At 44.1% G+C, this 24,341-nt stretch overlaps 1 protein-coding gene across 1 annotated transcript in view; it reads left to right on the plus strand.

The window, feature by feature from the left end:
• FGF12 (fibroblast growth factor 12) overlaps positions 1 to 24,341 on the plus strand; it is a gene marked incomplete at both ends in the record, with an annotated part of 97,340 nt that overhangs the window by 63,661 nt on the left and 9,338 nt on the right. The gene's annotated exons all lie outside the window — the stretch shown is intronic.

A 24,341-nucleotide genomic window follows, 5' to 3' on the forward strand; every position in this document is an offset into this window, starting at 1 on the left:
GAGCACTTACTCTCTGAAGCAGCTTGTGCTGCTCTTAGAGGGAAGATTTTATTGGAAACCCCTCGGTCATATCTGATGTGGCAACTCAGTAATGTATTATAAAAGATGTATAGTAAAAGAACTTGCATGCAAAAAAATAATCTGTATCTAGACTTGTCTGTATCCAATACAGATATTAACTGGGAATTCCTGTCGGCAAATAAAAATGGGGAAATACAGTCTGAAGAAGTCCTTGATGGTTTTGACAGTTTGTGCCCTTTTAGACATGAAAAGGATTTTCTGATCTGTCAGGATCAATACTGAGCTGAGCTCTGCACGGCTGGTTGCACCATCTTTCATTAGCACAGCTCCCAGTGGAAGTGATTTGAAATTATCATGTCACTAGATTTTTGAAATTATTTTTCCCTTTCTCTCCTGCCCTGGATTCAGTAATCAATATCCTCTTGATCTCAACAGAGCCCAAATATTAGTTGCAGATAATGATAAAAATCATCAAAAGCTCAAAGAGCATGCTTTTCCTTCTGTTCTGCCCAGACAGTCAGTGCCTGGCACCAGGCACTGTTGGCCCATCTGAAGACTGAGATTGGTGGAAGGTGAGAAGCAGGATCCCTGCTCTCCTCTCTGACTGCAGGGCCCTCAGTTTGCAGCACTGCCATCTTAGGTTTATTGGTGTAATTCGTCTACTGCTTAAGTCTGCAAGACTTCTGTTGAGCAAAGACATTGTAATACGTGCAAGCCCATATTTTAGTGCATTTACAAAGGGAAAATTCTAGTGGCTGAAGTTGTTTTGGTCAATTAATTGGATTTACAGCCCTTGTGACTAATAGGTTACTCACTGTGTGAGAGCGCTTGTGAGCACCGTGTAGCACCTGTATGTGTTTCCCTGACTTCCACAGAGCCTGTCCACTTGCATGCCAGTGATAGTTCCTGTTGCAGTCTCAAAATGAGGATTTAGCAGCCATAGCAGAGAAGCAGTGAGGATTCCTGTTACTGAGAATTAAATTACTTTCCAGAATGAGCTGTGGTGAAATGATCCCCAGCACCCTGTGAGGCAGTGGCATGCATAATTAAAAACCAAACTACTCGTGGCAAGTAAATGAACAGAGCATGTCTTGTCAGCTTCCTCTTTTGTCTTTTTATTTTTTGTTACTGTATATCAATCTTTGCTTTGGAGTTCACAAAACTCAGTCATTTGTGATGCCTCTCTCATCATTAGTATGGCAAACACAGCCAGAATCAGCTTTCTTGTGTTAGTTAAAAACCAAAGCACAGCAACTTCCAGACTGGGTCAACTCCCAGTATTCCCATCTCATCTCGTATCTTGTCCTTTCAGAGTAGACAAAAAAATACTCTCCAGCAGGTAGGATTGAGGTAATCTGCCAACCCTTCCCTTTTGTGTGTTGTTGAATTTTGCTCTCTGTGGCATTCCCTGTCCCAGTTTCCCCAGCTGTTTGCACTGGATGCATGGTAACTTACTGCCAGGCTGTTTTCTGGAGTCAATCTGATTCTCCTGAGGTTGTTAGGGTAGTGACAGCTCTCCAGGTGGCAGAACGAAGACCAAGACAGGTGTGGTTTCTTTCAATCCTTGTGCAGTCCTCCAAAATTATCCTGGCAGGCCTTGTATCTTCTTAAATCCCACTGATCTATAAGCCAGGGCAGTCAGTGCTTGATCCCATGCGCTAAAGCCATCCCCACTGGGCTTCACCGCGACACTCGGGTTATTTCAAGGACTGTGACCTGAAGGAACACACAGCTAATTGTGATGGTGTGACAGAGCCACAGGAACACCTTTCACAGCCCAGGACAGGGGACAGGGGCTCTGCAGGCTCAGCAGCCTGACTGTGCTGCAGCAATTTGGACACGGGTCCATCTACAGACCTGGATGGACTGGGCACAGGAACATCCTGCCTGTTGCACGGGCTCAAAACTCACCCAGACTCCTCTTACACAGCTCTCAAGAGCACAGTCTCTCTCTGCTGTCTCCAGTCATTCTGCTTGCTACCTGTGCCTTCAGCTCTGCAAAAATGTGACACTTGAGCCAAGGAGAGAAAAAAAATGCAAATAGAGGAATCTTAGGTGATGGGTGGGGAAGAATCCAAATTTCTCATCAGTCTAGCGTGTCCCCTAAAATTTCTCAGAATCTCATAGAAATTTTTCTTATCCTGAAAATCAATAGAAGCTAATTAAGTAGAGGTGAGAAAGGGTCCTTGCTGATAAGCCAAATAGGCTTTTGGCTCCTTCCATTTACCTGCCAGGCTCATTAACAAAATCTGAACTGGTTCCAAAGACCTGCTTGCTGCTTCCCCTGGGGGCTTGCCCTTCCTCCCAGCTCTCCTAGCCCACCTCTGTCAAACAGAGCTCTTTGAGCAAATCACTTAGCTAGGCAGCTTTCAAACCTTCTCTCAAAGGAGAGCTGAATTGGGAAGATTTAACTGAAGATGAGTTAGAAAAAAACAAGAGAAAGCAAGGACACAAAGGGTCTGTTCCAAAGGGAAATAGCAGCAGCTGAAAAAAGCACTGTATAAAGAATTAGCTGCCTGAAAGTCTATCCAATTTTATAGACTTACCCTGATTTTTGCACATTCCAGTTACCATTATTAACTACCTAACCTGTATTTCTGAACAGAAAGGAGTTCTATATCTGAAAAGCATGTAAGTTTGGAAAACCCTGGCCTTAGGCTCTCTTGGACCCGCTGCATCTATGCAGTGACTGCTGTCAGGGTGCAGGATGATGATGCTTCTTCCAGGACTGTGGTCTTGCATTAGTAAAACATGGGAGATGCTACAGCATTTCATTCCAAACCTGCCTTCTGAGCAAGAGCAGCTGTCTGACTGACAGGGCAGAGTGAAGGAATGGCAATGCAATGGCCTGTGGTATCAGTGAACCTTGTGAGACTTCTCCACAAGGGACTCCTACCCCTCCTACCCCTGGACCAGGGGGGGCTGGATTAACTTAACATAAGGTGGGAGGACACATAGTTAATTAATAATTAAAGAAGTTGCTCTGCACAGAAGTGTGTTGCAGTTAAATGGGGGACAGACTCTGAGGAGTCTTGAGCAGTTTGTGTTGAGTTTGATTAAAGCCAACATTTTCATTCATGGTGTATGCGATAGGAGACTCTACTCCTAGAAAAAATATGTGGTTTGTGCCAAATTGGGATTCACTTTGAAGGATATAGCCTGAATTAAAGTATCATCTTGATACATTGGAGAAGTACTCAAAATCAATAGAGCAGAATTCAGTAAAGAGAAGTTTCTTATGAGTTACACTCTAGAAAGAAGACCTAAGTGCACAGATAAAGCATGAAAAATACGGAAGGCAGCAACACTGCAGGAAAGAAACAGGAACTTACAGCGGACCACAAATTGGACATGAATCAAGATTGCTTGGGAGTCTTTTTATAAAAAAGTGCTTTTCAGTCTGGCTCTGAATGGATGTCATTGGGAGGAAGGGCTGGTGAAAGACTGGAGCCAGTTCTGGGTACTGTGCTTGGGAAAATGACAGGAAAGCTTGAAAAAAAAAAAAGGCTAGGAGGAAAAAAGAGATAGGAGTAAAACAATATTGTTTACAGGCAAAAAATATTAAATACTGGGAGGATGGGGTGCATTTACTTTAGTTTTCTTGTAGAAGAGAGAAGGTTAAGTGTGGCACAGAGGCATCAAGACCATGTCAGGCAAGTATCTTTAAGTGTTGGGTTTGGTATATATGCTGCTAGCTCAGAGCAGATCAAGAGATTTGAGATCTCTGGAGATACTCCTGGCCCTGAAGTCAGTGATTTGTATGACAGCAGTATTTCCACATTAAAATGATGCTTGACTGCTTGAGTGTCTTCTAAGCAAAGACATTTGGAATGGCATTCCATCCTCATCTTGTGCATCTGCAGTCAGTGAATTAATTTCTATATATACATAGCAGGCTGTAGGCGCAGGCATGTCACTGACCTGGGATGGCAGGCTTTAGGCACTCTGTGTATTTTAATTCTGTTCAGTTCCTCTTCTTCCACTTTTTGAGACCTGTTTGATTACCGATGGCATTACAAGTCATTGAGCACTGTTAATAACCCCAGTTAATCACAGCAGTACATTTCCCCTTGAAAGAGTTCAAATGGTGAGAGCGAGCACAGCCAAGTTTAATGTCTCCACTGCAGAGATGATGTGCTCCCAGCTCTTACTGCAGGGCCATCAGGACCAGGCAAAAAGAGAGCTGCAAATGTTTACTGCTACTGTGAGCTGCCTCTCCTGAGTCTCATTGGTTTCTCAGGTGAGGCTGAAGATTTTCCTATGGTTTGGGCCAGGATAATAATTACAATCCAGTTTTGCACACAGAAATTTGTTTGCTGTATGTTTTTTTGTTGCATTAGAACTCAAGCCCCATCCCATTATTTTTAATGAGCCCAGTGTATAGAACAGCATAGCCACTTGTAAGTCTTAATAGCACTAATAGGAGTACTTATAGATATTTATGCATCCTCTACTTTGCATCTACTTTCCAATAATATTTGGATGGGGAAAGATGCTTACAGAAGCTTTGTAGGATTTACAGACATGCTTAAATGACTTAGGTGCCTAATTCCCTTTTGATGCTCAGCTGGAGCTAAGGTGCCAGAGCTGTTTCATCTCCGGAGCAAGTGAGTGAACTGCATGTTGAAACTGCTAAATATCTACTTTGGGAGATGGGCATCCAAGCATGTACTGTGCTCTGGTACAGTCTGGCTGTGACAGTAATTAAAGTACAAAAGACAGATGATTTTAAGTTTAAAAAGGCAGGGCCAAGTTTCCACTTGTGACTGTCCACTGTGATGCGACACATACAGATCTGAAGCCATTAAACTTCAGGGTTATTACCAATGTCAAAATTATAAGGGCCACTCAAAGTCAATTAATTTTAATGTAAAAGGCCTCTGACCCTCAAACCTGAAAGCACATCTGGCACAGAAAAGGGCATTCATTGGTTTGAGGCCAACCTTAGAAAGGATTAAGCTGCTCTGCAAAGCATCTGTGAAGCAAAAGAAACAAAAATGTTATGTAAAAAATGAAATTATTAATATTCATGCAGGTGCTAAGGAATGACATTTTGATTTCCTAACACCAGTATTAGCATTTTGCTTTTTGTCAGCAAACCTGAATTGATTTTTGCCTCAGTTTTGCCCTTTGAGGTAAATCCGTGGTAATAAAGTTGTACTTTCATAGCTTACTGAGTGTGCATGCATGCGTTGGAAAGGTGGCTGTTTCGATGTAAAATGAGAGTCTGTAGAAGAAGTAATGTAGCAAGAAACCTTTTAGTAATAACCATTTCTGTTAGCCACTGGTTTGTATTTTCATGGTGGCTGGATAGCCTGGAGCCAAGAACATGCAGGATAAAGAAAAGTCCATCTTCCCAAATCTGGATGAAACTCAGACGGGTGGAGGTACCCTGGAAAGTAGCTGGAAGGAGCAGCAGGATACTCAGACAGGCAGTGCCAGGCTCCATCCCTCAGGAGAAACCAGCTGCAAGGGCTGTGCCTGAGCGGGGCTGTCACAGCACTAAGGTCCCTGGAGTAATTACTACAGAGCCACAGTTGTGAGAGGTTTTTTGACCTGCTGTTGAGGTTATTTGTCTCAGCTTAAAGAGCCACACAGTGGAAATATTGTTGCTGGCAGAAGATCCTGGAGGAATGAAAATCTTGCAGTGCAGCTGGGCGTTCACTGCCTGCTGAGCAGTGGTGGGACCTTTGCGCTCTGATTAGAAGCTGAGTGTGACACCTTTTGTTTTCAGAAACTCTCAATTTAAATTAATCAAGCACCAGAGCACATTTGGGCTGGCAGGACACTCAGAAAATCAGCTGGGAGCCAGGCTGATATCTCCAGCTCTCATCTTGTTTCACTCTTACTGCCATTGCTTGGTGACTCTCAATTTGAAAAATATTGGCTTAGGAGAAATGGGCTTGTCATCTGTTCAAACAGCCAGTCTCCAATCCTCTGAATGCCTAAAGGATTTTCACTAGGTGGAAGGGTTCATCAATATAAAAGCAGCATTTAAAATACAGAGCAAAGTTTCATCAAGGGATCTTAAAGGTCAGAGGAGATCAGAAAAGTTTTAGCAATCTGTGGGTGGTGTATTTGTCTTCTTTGAAGACACAGAAGATTGAAATTAATATTATATCTGTATTGACAGAACAGCAGGGAAATCCTGCTGCCAGGCACAACCAGTCCTCTCCCTGGTAGAAGTGAAAGCCTTCCAAGAAAACCTCTGGTGTCTTCATCCAACACCAAAGAGACTGCAACTTTGCGTAGGCATCATCAGACCAAGCGAACATTCCAAATCCCATGTGGTCCCTGATGGTCCTTCCAATTCACATCAGTGTTCTTTTCCGTGACATGAATAAAATATTCAGACCCTGGATCATTGCCCTAAATACTGCCTCACATGCAGGAGGGATGGCTGACACTGTAAATTCCTGGCGAGTCTGGTCCTGGTTTCTGTGCCTCCTAGTGACGAGGAGCCAAGCGCACTGCTATGAAATCTCACAGGCAGAGCAAGCTGCAGCACTGCTTTAGTCCTTTCAATGAGTATATGGATTTGGACAAAATCAAACCTAGAAAGCACAAACCATGTAACCCACTGACACCAAATTGCTGTCTGTGCAGATAGCCTCTTTTAAAAACATGCCTTTCTCCCTGAGCTGTCAGGGCCCCTGTTTTGTCACAGAGCCACTCTGCTGTGACATGAGGCTCTCTACCCGCCAAACTCCTTCCTCTTTTGTGTATTCCAGGCTCTGCCCAGATTTTTTTTTCCCCACTATATGGCTATATCTGTTTTAATAGAGAGGACAGATGTCAAACAAGAATCTGAATGCATTTACTGGACCCCAACCTCTGTTAGGGGCTTTTTCTCTCTTCCTTTCTCTCAACAGTGGTAATGTTGTTGTTGTTGAGGCCAAGGTCTAGTCTCAGTGTGGCTGTCTTGGGAAGACTGCTGTTTGGATAAGGTAGGGATTGATGAGCAGAAGTTATTGAAATTCTCTGGTGACCTGCTCTTAAACAGGAGAGATAAACAGGAGGGAGGAGATACCTCTGCTGCCTAGAGCATTTCAAGCACATTTTGTGTATGTTGTTGCATTTTTAGGCTAAAGACATCATAAAGCCAGTAGCTGAGGGAGTGATTATATGACAGCAGTTTCCTACTAAGAGAAAAAAATGCTTTGGCTGCTCCCTGTGTACACTTGCTGTGGGGTCATGTATGCAATTCCACATGGCCAAACCAGAGGGATTTTCTTCTAGCAGAAGGGAGGCTCGAGGTTTGTTTGTGTTTCAGTTTCTGATTGTCTTCTCCTTGTGAGCATGAGACTGCCCACAGCACTCTCCCAGCTCCGGGACTGCCCTCAGTGCACGCTGCAAAGGACAGCAGCCAGGCCACAGCATGTGAGCTCTGCTCTCCTCTTTCCTTTTCTCCTCATGGCAGTGACAGCTCCTTGCACTGGGGCAGTTCTGTGCAAACCCCTGCCAGTCCTCATGACACACTTGGGGGATGAATTTCTGCCTATGGCTGCTCCCAACCATCAGTCGCTGAGTGCTGCCTCTACTCCTTCCTTGGAAACAGCTTTTTCATGGAAATGAACCTGTTTGGCCAAGGTTGCTTGCTGTTGCTGTTTGGATTATTTTCAAGTGTGAGTTGACAGCAACAGCAATAAACTGTCGTGTGTTTGGGCAAGAGCCACATCTCTGCACCACTTCCCAGCTGCTGCAAGGGTTGCATACCAGAGGTTTGGAAAAGTTGAGGGGTAGACCCAGAGGTTCTTGGATGCAGAAATGAGGCAGCAGGACAAGACACGCCTTTTCTGCACTAAAATTTCTCCCAGGCAGAAGCAGAGAGGTTTGACCAATGCTGAGGTTTCATCCAGGGTAGCAGAACTCCCACGCAAGCAGCAGCTGCACATGTGCAGGCAGCACAATATATACAAATCACCTTAGAATATTTAAAATACAGCATGTGTTGAACTCATGGAGCCTTTTTCTGCAGCACCTGTACAGTACTGATGCACTGGGACATGCTGAGTATCTGTGCCTGCTGTGTGTGTTCCTGTTTCCCGTGGGGGAGTGACAGGAATGGATAAGCCTTAGCACAGTGTGACAAGCACTCCCACATCCCGCAGGGCAGCCGGGATGGCATCGCTGCAGGGCCACCCTGCTTGCCTGCAGGGGGTTCAGGGCTGTGGAAGATCCCCAGGAGGATTCCTGCTGGCTCTCAAGGTGGCTTGAGCAGAGCCTGAATATCAGTTTCTGCAGAGGCTCTGTCCCAGATTTCTGCTATTATCACAAATAATTTCACAGTAAGGTGTGGAGATAAGGTCTGTTTATATACCATGAACTGCACATGTGAGAGCAAGGGATAGATGGGAGACCTGAGCTCTAGTTCTAGTGCTGTGATGTGGGATTAGGCTGCCAGCCAAAGGGCCGTTTTCTGTCATTGCTCTGTGCCATGATTCAGGATTGCAGCAGAGAGGGCAGTCAATGTGCTGAAATCAGTTGCGTGGAACTTGAATTTCAAGTGTGCAGTACCTCAAGATGGCTCACTGACTGCTGGGCTCAGGCTCTCTGTGTTGGGTTGAGATGCTGACAGAGGCCTTGGTGCTGTTGTGTTTTTGCTCTATCATGCCAGCAATGTTTCCCATGGGAGAACAATATGTCTCTTTCTCATTATGCTTGAAAAGCCCTTTTCCTATCTCACATTTCTGTAGCTTGGAAGTTGCCAAAAAGAAGTTGCTTCTTTCAGTCAATTGAAGTCGAAATGGAGGGGCAGAGTGTCTAAATGTTTATAGGGCATAGTGCCTGTGACTTGTGCCTGAAACACCCATCAGAGTAGCTGGATTTCTAGATTATCTCAGTTATCTAAAACTGCGTCTCAGAAACAAAAGCTTACTGTGGTGAAATAACGCAACAGAGAATAAAGAAGGAGGAATGGGAAGAGGAAGAAAAATATTTTAAGTTATGAATTAAAGGAAAGGGAAGAAGTAGGTATGATGTGGCATTGCCCATATAGTGAGACTAAAGGAGACAAGTTGTTTGGGGATTTAAGAGTAAACTGGCATCCTGAAAAGCATGGGAGAGAGCACATCCCTTTCTCAATCCAAACTGCCCTAGGAAACACTCTGCAGGGTCATTCCTGAAAGGGCTGTTGTCAGGTATGATGAAGATGAAATCCCTGTGCTTCCCTGCTGTCCCCAGCATATTTCTCCTAAAAGTGCAGACAGTGCAGTTGTTCTGCATGGCCTGTGAATGCCAACACATCTTCCCAGTGTTCTGTCCCTGAGTGCACACCTTCAGCTTTCAAATGGCTTCTGGAGCTGAGGGATTGCCTGATACACTTCAGCAATCCCCAGCTTCTCCCTGGTCATCAGATTTGCATCAATTCTTTGCTTTCAGCAATTTCTGAGTATCTGGCCACAAATTTTCCTAATCCCACAGTATTCTAGTCACTATCTGCACAGATTTGACCTTTGTCCTAGCAGTGCAAAGGAGTGGCGAGCAGTTTAGTACTGGGGGAATTTGCTTCATGAATGATTCATGCTGGGATGGCCCTGATCCTATTCAATTCAAAATAAGCAGTGAGAAATTGCACAACTAGAACTCTTTAAGTGGAAGAGCCCCTTGAAGCACTGCGGCCACCCCACCTGTCATCACTTTTTCTGGTTTCTTCACATGCAGTCAGTGTGTGTCACAGCATCCCATCTCAGGGCCTTTTGAGGATCCACAGGTTAGAGGGATTGTGCTGGTGGAGCTGTGAGCTGCATCTGGCTCTGTTTTGGCTTTTGATCACCAGGAGAAGCATGTGTCAGAGTGCAGCAGCAAGCGTGGCCCTGTGCTTCATTGTGTTGCCTACAGGGACAGCAGCCCACTGCTCGGAGCACACGGTGTTCAGGAGTTTGCCACAGTGATAAAGGGAAAGCATATCAGGCTTTGACAAGTTACACTGGAGGCTGAACATTGTCAGCTGGAGAGTACATGCCAGCACATATACTGCATGCATAAAAAGCTATTTATCTTTGCAAAGGGAGAAGCTGCTGCTGCTGCTGATAGGGAATTCATTTCCAGAGACCTTTTGGGGCTTTTTGATGTGCGTGTGCCCAGCATCACTGCTGAGTGCCTTTCACTTTCCCAAACATTGTGCTACTCCTGCTAGAGAGAGAGAAAAGATGGGGCACAGGGATCTTGGGCTGAGAAGGTGATGTGGAGTGGAGCTTTTGGGTACTGGATCCTGCTCTGTCTGGCACACCAGTATCCCCCTGTTCAGTCCTGAGTCCAGTAGGGGAAAGCTTTTTCAGTGAAAGCTAGGATTCAGAAAATTCAGATCTGACTCTGACACAGCTTTTTCAAGGATCTTATGTAAGTGACCTCATTTCTCATAGTCCATTACCTCCTCACCATGGTGGGACTTTCTTGTTGGATCCTTGGGTGAGTGGGATAAATGGAAATACTCAGTTGCTCTGCTTCTAGGCACCATTTTTTTACCTACAGGGATAGACCTCCACTCTTGCTTGTAACATTATGGATTTTATCCTTCTTCTGTGACCTGCCTGTGTAAATGTGAGTATGGCATGACACAGACAACTATGAGGGTCAGAATTAGATTTGGCAGTTTCTGATCTCCTTAAAATATCAGGTTTTCTTTTGCCATTTCCTCCCAAACACTTTGAAATCTTAACAATGGTGAGTTCTCCATGGGCTTAGACTGACACTGAGCTGGGCAGCAAAGTGCAATCCTAGAGCTGCTCTTCCAAGCTGAGCCCCACCAGGAATCTTCCATCCTCTGGTGTTTCACTGAAGCCTCTCCTGGCTCAGGCCCTTCTTGTCTCTCCTTGGAGATCTACATCAGCTCCCACACCCAGCTCTGAACACAGAGTGCCTGCCACACTTCTGCAGTCCCACAGAGGCTGGGTGCTTTGCCTAAGCACCAGGACACCCTTGCTGGACCCAGCAGGCACAAACTCCCCACTGCCAAGAGCAAGGAGGAGCTTTCACTGCGTTTTCCCTGTTCTAACACCTTTCCCTTGGTGCTATTGCTGGCCACTGCCAGACTGCCAATCTGGCAGTGGGCAGCAGTGCAGCAGTTCTTTAGTCAGTTTTAATAAGTGTGCTTGAAAGGGGCTGCTGGCTGCAGAGGTGTGGAGGCCTGTCACACAGCGTGCCTGTCGTGAGCGTATGGCTGGTGTCAGGATGAAACCACGGCTCTGGCTGTGAGGCTGCAGCACACAGGAGCGTTTCAGCTGCCCATTAAAAGCAGCTGATGGATCAGTGTTGCCAGCAGACATTGTCCCCTGCATCAGGACCAGTAATTAGTACATGGGGCTGTGCTGTCCTCTGACAATAATCTCTTCTTTCATCGCCCTCTTCAAAGGTGGCTTTGCATACAAGACCAAAAGTGAAACCATAGCTCATTACTTGATTGCATAATTACATTCTGCTACAGTGAAATTTGGTTATGGATGTAATTAAATGGATCAAGGTCAGCAGTAGGGCTCAGGACATAAGTGGGGGTGGAAAAAGGCCGAGAACTTCTTTAGCACAGAGTACCACCTTGTTGGCAACTTTAGCAGCTCAGGTCGGTGTTTTTGTGGCCCTTCTGCTTGTCCCTCTGCCCTCACAAGATGTAGGCAACGCTTTTCAGGCGGCTTTTCCCGTGGTTGTGAGGTAGCCAGCAGTGAGGCTGTGGCTGGCTGGAGGGCTGCAGGCACTTGGATCATTTGAAGAGCCCCCTTGCCTTCCTGGCAGAGCTTTTCCACAGGAGTCTCTCGAGACCCCTGAACCTGATGGCCTGTGTCCATAGGCACTTTGGGCTAGGTTTTGGCTGGAAAACAGAAAGTCACAACTATTGAAGCAGGTATATTTCAAAACAGCTTTGTAGTATTTTTTGGATCACACAATTTGTGAGGGAAAGAAATGGGAAGGTCGTAGATGGAGCTTTGTTAAGAGCTGTTGTTTTATAGTAAGGAGAGGAACAATTCAGGGAGCCTCTTCTACACTGCATTCTCTCTGTCTTGCTGCATTGGAGCATGGATTGTGCTGCACTATGGCATCTGCTTCCTGGATATGGACATTTCTTGGTGCACAGACTTTTCTCCCCATTCACAAAATCAAGGAAAGAAGGAACCAAGGCATTAATGTGTGCCAAGACTTGTAATAATGAATTTATGTTCCTGAAAAAGGTAACTGTAAGTCATGCAACAAAGTTTATGGGAGTTGAGCCCTTCAGAGCAACCTAGTCTATCTACTGCCTTCCAGAGCCTGATATGAATAAATAATTTAATGGCTATTAATGTGAATGCTGCTGATTTTGAGTCTCAGTTCTTACAATATTAAACCCTACAGCCAGTTCTGCCCTTAAGGAACATTCTTTCTGCAAAGGCTTTGTATCCATGCAAATGTTATCTGCACCCTCTGAAGAGGCTGCAGCTAAAGAATTGCTTTTGAAAATGTGTAGCACCAGGATTATCACGCCTTGGTTTTTTATCAAATGTATGCTAACGAAAAAAACAAAAGAACAAAACCCAAGACTTTTCAATATTGAGGTTAAATTTAGAAAGCAGACTTTTTAAAGCATCTTTGTCAGTTGAAAGTTTATTTTTTAATGACCAGCTTAAAAAGAAAAGTCTCATAACTCATTATTTTCCTTTTGTGCCTTAGTTGCCTCATATTTTTTACCGCCCTCTTCTAAGTAAAATGATCCCCATGGTGCTCTTACTTTCTGTGTGTTCCTCTTAGTGCAGTTCCATGTATTTGTGAATTAGCAGTTTGCTAATACGCTTTGCTTAGGTCAGTTAAGATACAGTGTTGTGGGACTAGTAAATAAAACTCAGTGATTTGATAAGCATTCTACCACTTGCCTGGTTGAATTTTTGCTTCACAGGTTTTCACCTTCCAGATCCTTTCTTGTTGTGCTGTGACGGTTCATGGCTGTTTGTGACAGGACAGGCCAGGACACCTTTTCTGTTGCTGACCCCAAGTGCCATAGATTGTGTGGGCAGAAGTGACTGTTCAGGTCCATCAGTATGAACAGATTGTCATAGTTTTGCCAGATTATTCTGCTTGCATGAAGTCCCTGCCTTTGGCTGAGTTAAATCAGACACTTGACACAGGTTATCTTTGTGGGTTTCTGTCAGCACCACAGGTTGTTTCCACAGGACTTCTCAACTTCACCTTCATCTCCATTGTTAATGAAGTGATCATATCAATTTTAATACAAACATTCATGAATCAGTACTTATTCCTAGAACAGAATATTTAGTCCAGCTTTAGTAATTCTTAGAGGATTCAATTGTGCTCGTGTTGCTGTACTAATGATTCAGGACTTAGTACTGATGAAAACAGATGGAAACTAAGAAATATTGCAAATGGTAAGAAAGGACTGTAGGACTGTTATGCCTGTGGTTTCTCTTTTGTGGAGCTTTTTTGGTTCAGTGGGACTTTTTCTCCTCCCCCAGTTCTGTAATAGCAGAGAAGAAAACAGGAATAACATGTTTCTTCTCTAGTGATATAGTCAGAACAGCTCTGAGATTTCCTTCCCCTTCAGCATGTTTGCTAAAACATATAAATAAGATTTCTTTAAAATTTATCATGCTAAGGAAAATCTTTTCACACCTCAGAAGAGTCCAGCTGTGACATGTAATAAACTCCAGGCTTTCTGCAAGCCAGGTACTGATTTCAGATAGGCAGGTTTAGCAACTGCTTTGTTGGTACTGTGGCCATTGTAGCTCTTTGTGGGTGTTGGTGGTAAGTGCTGTTTGGAAGGCTTTGTGTTACTACATCCAGTGTGGCTGAGGCATTTGAGATCATAAAGGAGCAATCTGAAATGTCCACAGGGCAGAAGAGGACTTTGTGTACAGCCCCCACCAGGTTACAGCAGGCTGCTCACATCTCTGTTTTCCAGAGGGCATACAGGGTCCTCAGCCCCTTTTAGGAGAACTGACATTTCACATCATCACATGCCTACTTTATTATACCCCACTGCAGTAAGCCAACTATCCCAGCTATCTCTGGGATTAGTGCTTCAGTTAGACCAGGATTGCACTTTTGGAAAAATCCCTCCAGTCACCTTCACATGCAGCTCTTCAGTTTGCACTGCCGAGTGGTTCAGGCTGTGCCAACTAGCTTCCCTTCTAGGTGAAACTAAACTAAACTAGCTTCACTTTTAGGGGAAACTAAACGGAAGGGCTGTCTTTGGTAGTGTCCCTAAAATACTAGATAGTCAGACCATGGGACCAGGTGGCAGCTAGAGCAGACTGAACCCATCCTGAAATGTCTACAGCGCCGGCATCCAGCCCTTGGCACCAACAGTTTCACTCTGTGCATTTGGTCCTGCTGTGTAAACACAGTCTATGTAAAACATAATCAGATGCCTTCAGATCTAAGTGTAAAACCTGAATCTCACTGAAACTGTACGGTGCAATAAGTAGCTACACAGAAAAAGCAGTAATTTTTAACTCTGGATTGCTCTGTTGATTTTGGGTCATATAATTTAAAGACATTTGCACAGTCTTCTGTATACTAGTCCCACAATAAAATGGTCTCCTGTTTTAGTGTGCATTGTGCCAAATAGAGTTAGTGTGTTATATTACTCTCTCTAGAGTGACTATATTATCTTAGTTTGGAAGCTGAAGTCATTAGTTGGCTTCTGAACAGGATCAGATGCCAAAGCTAATCTGTGTTCTCTAGCAAAGTGTGCAACAGAGTGAAAAATTTCACTATAGCCACTGCTGCAAAATCCCTTATGATATACTTCCATCTGTCTGATTCCTGGGAAGCAGAGCATCAGCTATGATGGGTCAGCTGGCTGCATACACTGGAACAGGCAGATCTGAGCCGTGGCATAGTGTGGGTCCATTCAAAATGTTTGTGCATTGTCCACGGGTTATTTCACATCAAAAGGAAACTAACAGAAAAAGAACAAGTCAGGTTGTCAGCACATACATACCATGGAAATCCATTCAAGGTACTAATAAGCCCAGTATTGTCTGTGAAGTTGTTTTGGGCTGTGAGATTTGTCAGCTCATTGTAGCTGTGCATAGATACTGTGGTCAATATGTGGATGGAAATTCCGTCACAGCAGAGTTGGTTGATTTTCTTATTTCTCAGAAAACCAGTGAATAAATGTCTAAAAGCTACAGAAATGTGCCTGCACACTCTCCTCAGTCTTCCTTTATAGCACCTACCTACCTACCTACCTACCTACCTACCTACCTACCTACCTACCTACATACCTTTACTGGGGGTTGGGATGATAAGCAGAGAGGTGTGATGTGTCACCTGAGTGTCACCCTGGCAGATATTAAGGGAGCACCCTGGACCATTTTTGCTGGCTTTGTCAGCAGAAATATTGCTGGGGCCCAGGCTTCGAGGCACAGATGTCAGAGAGTTCCCTTTGGCTCTCCCAGTGGGCAGCAGAGCTGGCCTCCTCCCAAGAATATTCTGTGAACCTTTCCTTCTCACTGTGTAGGCGCTGCAGCAGTGGGTACAGGGGGTGGGAAAAGCCACATAAATTGTCACACTTCCTAACATTTCATCTTGGTTGTAAGAACCTGCTGGTCCAACACCAGCTCACCCCAGCCTCAGCTGGTGCTACAGACCACAGAACTTCCTGTTAACTGCCCAGTTGTAAGTAATCTGTCAGTAAGCTGTCAAAATATTAATAATCTAGCGCCACTCATTTTCAAAATGGATGTTTCAACAACAAAGAAATTGAATTTCCAGCTCTGGTCTTGACAGCTCTGGAACTGGTTTAATCTTTCCAGCATTAACAGAGATAGAGTGTGTTTCCAGTGAGTCTCACAGTTTGAATTTAAGAGTCAAAGCAGAGAGGCTATCTCAGCACATCAGCATCTCAGAGCTGTAATAGGCCTGGTGAGCTCCTTGGCTAGTCCTCTTATCTTCTGCCCACATGACGATGAATTACACAGGAAAAATGAGATACACAGAAAATTGGGTTGAGGCCATTTTCTTCCCTCAGACCTTCACTCTGTGCAGGCTCTACCATAAGGTGAAACAGGGCAGTTTTGTCTGTGTGTTAAAAACCCTAAAACATTTCTAAGACTATTCTTTACAAAGGCTGGGGCTCATTCTCAGTCCTTTTCTTGCTGCCATTGTTATAATTGCATTATTTCATTTATGTCAGAAAGGGAAGGTGTTTGCCTAAGAAATTGAACTGGAACTTGGTTGAAATTTGTTTCTCCACTCACTGACACCTCCTGTTTGCAGACCACGAAGTCAGCTGTCTGGTCTTTCAGTGCTCAGGACCTCAGCACAAAAATGTAGGAATGTTGAGGTTTGCCCTGTCCTCCTGTCATTGTGAGGGCATTTTATTGAATGCCTGAGTCATTTATACTCTGTTGTAAACCCTTGAGGATGATTTTCATATCAACAATAATATGATAAACCCAATATTGACGGCTTATTTTCCACTAAAAGGTTTCCTTTGACTATCAGAAGAAAATAATCTCATGTTTATAAATGCATAACCAATACTTTAGTTTATCCATTGTAATTATTATCAACAATAATAAAAATAGCAGGATCACAAACATAACCAAAGGCAACAAATCAATTTATTCTGCCCTGTGCTCAGACTCAGATGGATGCCAAGAAACAGAGATCATGGGTTCAGAGCATCCCATCTGGCTGTGTTTCTAGGGTTCTTGCATTATTATTTTTCTTTATAGTTATTTCAGGCTGTAGCAGATGAGGCAGTACGATGCTAATTTAGGAAATCTGTTCTTCTTGTATGCAACTAACATATCTTCATCTAGTGCCATCTTGTCTCATGATCATTATGTCTGAAAGCAAAAATGTATTTCTGGATGGTGTTTTGGAGTAAGCAAAGTTGATAACATTGTTAGCAATTTCAGACACTTTGTCAGGAAAACAGAATGTAGAGAAGACAATAGATGAGTTGGGATTCCCCAGTTAGAAATTATCCTGGGGTATCACCAGATCCCCAGGCTGCCAGGAATGCAATACCAGGGACAGTGGTGTTAGGAAACACCCCTTTTGTGGGAAGCAGTTGCTTTCCTGGAAGAGCAGTGCTGCACTGGATGGGCCAAGTGCCACACGAGTAAGCTGTGCTGTGATCACTACTCCAGTTCATAGCAGTCCAAACTTTCAGAGGCTTTAAAATTCCAGCTTGAAATAAGATCCAAAATTAAAAACCAAATCAATCAATCAAGTAAATTCCAAATACACCTTGTATTTTAAAAGGAAGGGATGAAAATTTAGTCTGTCCAACCATGAATTTGAATTTGGGGTCCATCGTTAAGAAAAAGTGAAGCAAGGGGCAGAATATGTGCCTTGCTCAGTGCGCCACATGGGTGAGCAGCTCCATGTGCTGGCTTCTGCAGGTGACACTGCCCACGGAGCTGTGCAGTCATTGGTACCCAGAGCTGACTGACAGAGCCTGTTCTCTCTTCCAGTCCCCCTGGGCTCTCCAGGGACGGATGGAAGCGAGCAGCCTGCCTGGAAGAGTCATCCCCAGTTATGTTCATGTCAGCAGTCATTAAGCTGAAAGCTGTGTTCCTGTGAGGATTGCGTGAGCAGCTCACCAAAGGCCAATGCAGTGAATTTGGGCACTTTATGAGGTATTTGGTGAAAATGTGCCTGCACAATGGGCAGGCCAGGAGCTGAAAGCAAAAGAACACAATACTGAGCTGTGGTGGGATGGACAGGTCTGGATTAGGATCCCCAAAACTCATTTGCTTTGTAGCCAGAGGGAGACCGTGGCTTGTGTGGATCTGTGTGTGCTCAGTGGTCGAGGTAACTGGTTTATCTGGGGTGAAGCAGAGCTCTGTGTCTGGCAGAACCTACCACGGGCTTTGGTCAGTACTCTGCTGTGTGCTCTGCTCTGTGGGCAGATGTCCTTGCTGCCGCAGGACACCTTGGGCATGTCCATGCGGCAATCACACCTCTGTCTCCAGCATTCCTCGGTGGTGGTGACGTGAATCATTTAATCAGTCCTTGAACACTAAAAGGTGCTTGAGGACAACCTTTGTCTGCATATAAAGACCAGCAGCCTGATTCCAGAGGCTTGTCCAGCACTTGGGTTTTTTGCCTGTCTAGGAATATTGGCTCAGCTCACAAGACAAAGATCTGCACTCCACTTCTTGTGTGGGTGTTTTAAAGGGAAGTCAGCTGAACAATTATTTACCTTGAGCACAGAGAGTTCCCACAAAAGTGAGAGCAGATAGCCCTCTAGTTAAATTTTCAGAGGCAGTAAGTTAGGTGACTTGCTAATGCTGCTTCCCAGCTCCAAGAGCTAAAGAACAGACCTGCATGGATGATGATTTATTTGAAAATGTGTTCCCTCCAGCCCACAGATGGTCCAGGCGGAGTCAGAATGCTTTCAGATACCATATTGCTTCACTGTACACTCCCATGTAGCAGCTTGTTATTTTAAAATGTATCTGCTCTCTCCTACTTCTAAAAGGCCACCAAGAAGACTTGTCACCAATCTCTAACAGAGCTAGAAGGGGGAGGAAGAGTGGAGTGTGAAGAGTAGAATATCACCTGCCATCTGGACAAAGATGTGATGAGATGTAAAGTTTGGATGCACATTTGCGGTTCTTGATCACATGCCAAGAGAGAGCTCAGCTACAATTATTTTAAAGCATTTCCAGACAGATGCAACCCTAGGTCAGGGGAGAAGCTACACAGAGGCAGGTGGGCACTGAACTGCATTGGACTCTGTGCAAGGCATCTCTGCCTGTGGCAGTGCTGCTGGGGTCTGCACAGGGCTTATCCTGCAAATGGAACCTCTGTGGTTAAAGACCTGTCCTGGCAATAAGAGTATCAAGTGCTGTCGTATGAGGTTTGTGGTCACAAATTCCCAGATATTCAAGAATATAGTCTCTGAGCTTTCAGGGGTTTAAATGGGAGTTGGGCATTTGCATTTCATCTGGAATCCCAAATGTCTTCAAGAATCCGGTGTCTTGCACATCCATATTGATTTCGGTGCTGAATTTCTCAGTGCTGTTATCATCAGAGGAGTGTTGATGAAACCCTGCCTTAACTCAGGTCGGGTGGGGAATGTATAATGGGCTTTACTGGGTAAAGAGCGCCATAAAACAGATGCTCTCCTCTAGTGCCATCTTTTTCCCTGGAATGGAACAGTGCTTACACAGACAAGTGAATACAATCCAATCATTCCATGCTCTGCCTCTGCAACAGTGCCACTGCTGATAGCTGTGCTGATATTTATGATTCCTACTTAATATGTTTTAAATGAGTTGATGACCTCTTAAGTATTAACACTAACATCAGTAAGTATCCTGAGCCAGATTCTCTGGGAGGGAAGCCTTGCCACGCTATAGACCATTGGTGCAGTTTAGTGCTTTTATCCCATCTGAAGGTCTGGCTCAGTAATTGTGCAAAATGTAAAAGAGAAACCCATAAGTGCTGTAAACAAAGGAAAACTGTTATTCTGGGAGTGTGTTAGTTAGATATTCCAACACTCATAATTAACATCCCTTTCCTAAACTGTGGCACAAACTACTTGCAGAATGGGTTTCTTCTTTTATTGCTGCTAGTTTCAGTGACTAAATTTATTAAGTCATTAGGTTTGCTTGTGGATGTGTGTATTTGCTGTTCTCCTTTGGGTTATAATAAAAGGAGATCTTAAAAAAAAAAAGATATCTTTATTTATCTGGCAATTTTGGGAATGTTTGTAGGGAGATGGTGAGCAGTATGAACAAAGCTGCCCAGTCTGGGGGGACACTGAGTGAGCAGCTGGGTTTGAATACAGCAGCAGCCTGTGACAGTTTCCTGCTGGCTTTCCCTGAGCATTGCATATGGAAACCTGTCACCATTTCTGCCATGATCTGGAGGCACCAGGGGCTTCTGGAGAGCAGATTGCTGGCTCTTGTGATCAAAACCCAGAGACACCTTGCTGTTGCTCACTGGGGACCCTTTTTATTTGCCCCTCCTGGCTGAGGATGCTCAGTGCCAGGGAAGCTCCCAGGCTGGTATGGCAGGGGCTGGCACTGTTGGCTTGGCATTTTTTGAAGAAGCTGAGATCTCTGAGGCTGTCAGTGCATCGTTAAATGCCCTGCAGCTTTGCGCCCACAGGTCTGACAGCTGTGCTTCTGCACTCATGTCTGTGGAACTTCTCCAGCTTTACAGAAATGCAAAGGAGGGTCCAGTCAAACTTACTGTGTTCAAAGAGTTTGGGTTAGATCAACCTGACCAAGACAGGTGAAAGCTGCGGTGGATTAGAAAAAAAATCTGCCCTCTCACAAACCACCACCAGTCTGTGCTGTGGTGAAGGATAGATGGGCCCAGACATTCCCAACGTCTCCCAGAAGAACCAAACTGGCTCAAGTGATGCAGGGATTGGCTTGTGCCTGGAAGTCACGTCCATATTTCCATCTACCGATGGCAGGAGACCCTACTGGGATAAATGAAACATCTTGGTTTTCTAACCCAGAAATAACTTCTGGGGCAATCCATGGTACCTCAGACCCTCCCTGAGCAGCTCTGGCACCCCGAATCACCCCAATGGCAGATGCATCCATTTAGCTCCTCTCGGCTCCAGCTGTCATTGAATGTGATCTCCCTTTTTTCCCTGTGTGATACCTACTGTGTTGGGGTTTTTTTTAAGACTGTGAAATTTCCAGTAAAACTACAGTTATCACAAACCAGAACTATGTTTGTTTTTTCAAAGCAAATCTAATTACTCTTCTTAATACAATTGCCTTTTGTTCAAAGAGACTGGATTGAGATGCAAAATACAAGTTGCAAGTAGATGCTAATTATTTTGCATGTAAATTACTAATGGTTTTTTTTACAAATATTTCATACGAGTTTTTAATTTAATAATTTAAAAAAGAACTGCTTTTCCAAGCCACTTTCAGTAATATCTGTAGACACTTAACAAAATACCTCAGGCTCTAAATCTCCAACTGGTAAACAAATAAATGTATTTATTTTACTTTATATGCAAAAATAATTCAGTCAAAGACATATTTCACATTTAATTAAATTGAGAGAATCTTTTTTTTTCTGCAAATCACAAGCATACTCTTTAATGAGAGGAAGTGATGGGCTTTCTGAATGAGCTGAGTTCATGACAGTCCTGACAGGGGACCTCTGTGGACTTTGTGCAGAAAATGGAATCACTGTTTATTTTGGACTCAATGTTTAAAGAAAATGACTGGTGACTAAAAGATAGAAGCCATCTGTCCTCTCACTGTCTTATACCTGGTCAGGCTATTTCAGTCAAGGAGAAAGTTGGAAAAATAATTGAGTGGGACTCGTTATAACCCTGTTTCCAAAGGTCCCTGCAGCAAGTGAGGAAGTGAGGTGGTGCTCATGACCCCAGGGCTTTACCATAGCATTGCCCCTGGGGCAGGATGCCCTTATGTCCTGTCAAAAGCACATGGGGGGCACAGCCTGAGGATCCCTTCGTTGTGTTTACCCCCTCTTTATCTGAGATGAAGAGAAGCTATTGGACTCCAGGTCTACCCATCTTGCATATATATTATAAACAAAAACAAACAAATTAAAAAACCCTAAATCATGCAGCCCAGAGATTTGGTGAATAGATCGGTGATTTTTTAAGAATACCTTTTGTTATCTCAGATTTCTGTCGGTGCAGCAGTGGCTGCTACAAACTGCTTTGTTATTGTGCAATCTGTTGTGCTCACCTGCACTTCTGTCTTTCTTCCCAGCTCATCTCAGCCTAAGACAATTGAAACAGTAGTTCCCACCTGATTCAGCATAATTGACAAATAATTTTGACAGTGAAGCTTGTAGAGAGGTTCTGCCATTAATATCCCAATAGCCTTTTGTCATTGGTAGCCTCAAAGCTGACAGCAAAAGGTGTGTGATGAAACTAAATGATGCAGTGTAACTGAAGGCTGGCCATGGGGCACCAAGAAGACACCAGTGAAGAAAAACATAAGGGTTTGCATGTTAATGAGATTTAGAGGACACTGTAAAAATCCTCAGGCAGTTCTTGGGAGAGTGGCCTGAGTCCTGCTCCTCTGCCCCATCTCCTCTCCAGTCATCTGGTTCTTTCTTCATCCTCTTGCTCTTTGTGTCAAGTCCACGGTAATGCCCACAGAGGTTTCTGCTGCTCAGACCTGTGAGGACCCTGGGACATGTCAGTTTGGTGGCAGGATGAGCAGTGTCCCATGGGTGTCTGTCTCCACATGGCACAGTTGCTGCAGGTGAGATGATGTACGTAAGAGGAAGGGTAACAGTGGACAAACCCAGTATGATTTAACTGGAACTCAGCAGTCAAGTCTGTGGGTTTTCTAGGCTGCTGAATGGACAGAGCTGGGGTGTTTCATAGTAGTGTTGCCATGGTTCAAATCCTGAAGTTCTGTTTCCACTGACTTATGGGAGATGAGGAATCAACCAGCCAGCTCACAAAACAAATGGAATGCTTTTGTTTGCTTGTGGGGGAGCGTAAACATTTAAAGGAAATCAATAGATTTTTCTTTATTTTCTTAAAATCTTTATTACTTTGATTTCTTTACATGCATTTGCTTTAAAATAATATAAGAATTCTGTGAGGTAATTGGTACAAGTGGGTATAGAATACAGCATCTGCTTTTAGGAACTACTGCTGCATGTCATAAAATATTACACTGCAGTAATTTTAAAATAGATATTGAGCTGAAAACTTAGCTTGCAATAACTTCTAATTAAAATATCTTTTTTCCTTTGTGAAATTACATTTTTAAAATGCATTAGCTTTTATATTTCTTCTTCATTGAAAATAGTCTTAGTTCCATGTTTTAAGTCAAGTTGGGAGCTATCTTTCACAGCCCACCAACTTTTTAGTCCCCCTAAAGGGAATTTTTGTGATCAGCTTTTACTGATGGGGTAATGAAGGCATGGGAAAGGGGATTGAGTTGTCCAGTTTGGTTTGAGAGCTGCTGCCTGGCTGGGCCTGGTGCCAGGGAGTGCCCCCGAGCCAGCAGTTCAGAGGCAGCTCCTGCAAACCCAGCTCCCAGGTGAGCTGTGCCTTCCCAGGCAAGCCAAAGCCTGGAGATAAAGGGCAGATTAAGGAACACTTAAGCACTGTTCTTTTGGGAAGCTACTTCAAACACCATTTCATAGTGCTCTAAGTCATCTAGATCTCTCTTAACTTGTTTCACTCTCTTTTAAAAATATTTATTTCTCTGGCACGAAGGACTCCCTCAGATAAGGCAAAATGGCCCATTTTGCTGATGGTATTTTTACCTGTGTGGTGCTAATGATTGATGCAAAATTCACGTGTGCAGCACAGCTCTGTGCTTTCTGCTGTGCTTTATCTTCTGTAGCTTCAAGCCTGCCAGTCTCTGCGGGTCTGTTGCACACTGGATTTATTGTCACACCAGCAACACTTTATATAACCCCCAGATTGCTTGGGAACACGCTCCTGAGGTTTGCTGAATGTTCAGAATGTTGTCTCTTAAACAAGGTCTGCAGTAAACACGTGGCATTACTCCAGATGCTTTGCTCGATGTTGGTCATGGGTTTTGCATTGGCAAGGCTGGAGAAGCTCCCAAAGACTTGGGAGTGGCTCAGGTTTGGGAGGGAGCATCACTTGCCTGTAGAAGCATCTCTCTGAAATGCCTTGTCTGGGACCTGTAAGAAGGGATTTTTTTGCTGAAACAGTTTTGATTCAGAAAATGAATTTTCATTGTGGCTTGAACTTTTTTTGCAAGAATAGTTTTTAGAAAATTAATTTGTTTGGCTAGGATAGGTTTTCTGCTCAATCTCAAAGTCTGGGAACAAAACCCAACCCACTAACAACCACATATGACTCACTGAAGGTTGGGGAGCCCACTGTTACAGAATCCCCTGGCCAACCAGATCTTTTGGAAGAGATTTAATGTTTCTCTGTTCTGAAAATCTTGAACACTGGGGACATAACAAGTACTAGTCCATAGCTGAGTGTAGTTTCATCCTGGAGACTTCATGCAAAGCCTGGGCAAGTGGCAATGGCACAGCCGCTCCCACATTCCTTACAGGCTTAGGGGATGTCCTGGACAGATCCATATGTGCTCTGCTCCAGGGCAGGTGTGGAAATGCTTCTCAGTACCTGCAGAAATACTTATGCCAGAAATCTTGAAAATTACTTCTTTCTCGTTAGTGAAAGATTTCTAGGCTTTGTGCCAGCATTTCCTCATACTGCTTTTGAAATTAAATGGTTTACTTGCTTTTGTACTCTGATTTCTTTGAATCCTTTTAAATGGTTCAATAAACTGCCTTTTGCCTCTAAGAATCTGAAGAAACCTCAATATCTTAGACAACAAGCATGGAACATTTGCCCATCATAGGGAAGGTATGAGCAAAGCCAGGGGAAGGCATCAGGAACAGCGAGGCTGTCTCTG

This window comes from Fringilla coelebs, assembly GCF_963513975.1.
Source record: "Fringilla coelebs genome assembly, chromosome: 10".
NCBI classification, from domain to species: domain Eukaryota; kingdom Metazoa; phylum Chordata; class Aves; order Passeriformes; family Fringillidae; genus Fringilla; species Fringilla coelebs.